Below are 1,495 nucleotides of genomic sequence, written 5' to 3' on the forward strand. Positions count from 1 at the left end.
TTTCCCCCCCCCCCCCCCGTGTTTCTCAAAGCCAAAATATTTTATTTGATGCCCCTTTTAAGAAAGAGAAGGTTAAAGCCGCATTGTTTGCTATGTTTCCTGATAAAGCTCCTGGTCTTGATGGGATGAACCCGGGCTTTTATCAACATTTCTGGAATGTGGTGGGAGATGATGTTATTAGCTTTGTATTAAATTGTCTTAATCTTGGGCATTGGCCAGAGGGCCTTAATGATACGAATATTGTCCTCATCCCTAAGAAGAAAGATCTTGAGGTTGTGGCTGATCTGCGGCCGATAGCTCTTTGCAATGCGGTGTATAAGGTCATGGCCAAGATGATTGCGAACCGGATGAAATCTATGCTGGGTGGGGTGATTTCAGAATCCCAGAGTGCCTTTGTCCCAAACAGACTTATCACTGACAATATTATGGTGGCAGGAGAGATTGGTCATTATTTGCATAGGAAACAGTTTGGGATTGTAGGGTGGAGTTCTCTGAAGTTAGACATGGCCAAAGCATATGATAGAATGGAGTGGCCATTCTTGAGGAACATGATGTTGGCTTTGGGTTTCAGCCCGAATTGGGTGAATTTGGTAATGTGGTGTGTAACTACTATCTCTTATAACATTATGATCAATGGCAGTAATGGTGGTCGGGTCATTCCTACGCGAGGTTTGCGGCAAGGGGACCCGCTCTCTCCCTATCTCTTTATAATTTGTGCCGAAGGGCTCTCTGTTGCTTCAACAGGCTCAGGAGAGAGGTGCTATTCACGGATGTAGGGTGGCCAGAGGTGCACCAGCTGTTTCCCACTTATTCTTTGCAGATGACAGTTTGTTGTTCTTTAAAGCCAATGCTCAGGAAGCGGATGTGGTTAAGCAGTGTCTTCACACGTATGAATGTCTATCTGGTCAAGTGGTTAACTATCATAAATCCAGCATATGTTTCAGTAAGAACACTCCTGAGGATACTCGAGATCTCGTGGCAGGCATTCTTGGTGTTGTGAAGGCTGATAATTTTGGAAAATATCTGGGTTTACCGTCCTTTATTGGTAGAAACAAGCGGGCTATTTTCTCTTATATTGAGGAGAAGGTTAGGCAGAGGGTGGGTTCCTGGAATAAGAAGCTGCTCACGAAGGCAGGGAAGGAGGTTCTACTGAAGAGTGTGGCTCAAGCCATGCCAACTTTCTCGATGAGTGTGTTCTTGCTACCGGATTCTTTATGTCTTGCACTGGAACGGTGCATGAATCGTTACTGGTGGGATTCCGGTGGCTCTAGTGGAAGGGGTATACATTGGATGGCATGGGATAGGCTTTGTGCTCCTAAGAAGTTTGGTGGATTGGGATTCAAGGATTTGCGTGCTTTCAATCTTGCAAGGTTGGCTGTTTCAAACAGAACCCCATTCTCTAGTGGCACGGGTTTTTAAAGCAAGGTATTACCCTAAGACTTCATTTATTGATGCTAGTACTGGCAACAGTCCTAGTTTTATTTGGAGGAGTGTA

This window comes from Ipomoea triloba, chromosome 10 (genome assembly GCF_003576645.1).
Source record: "Ipomoea triloba cultivar NCNSP0323 chromosome 10, ASM357664v1".
Lineage (NCBI taxonomy): Eukaryota > Viridiplantae > Streptophyta > Magnoliopsida > Solanales > Convolvulaceae > Ipomoea > Ipomoea triloba.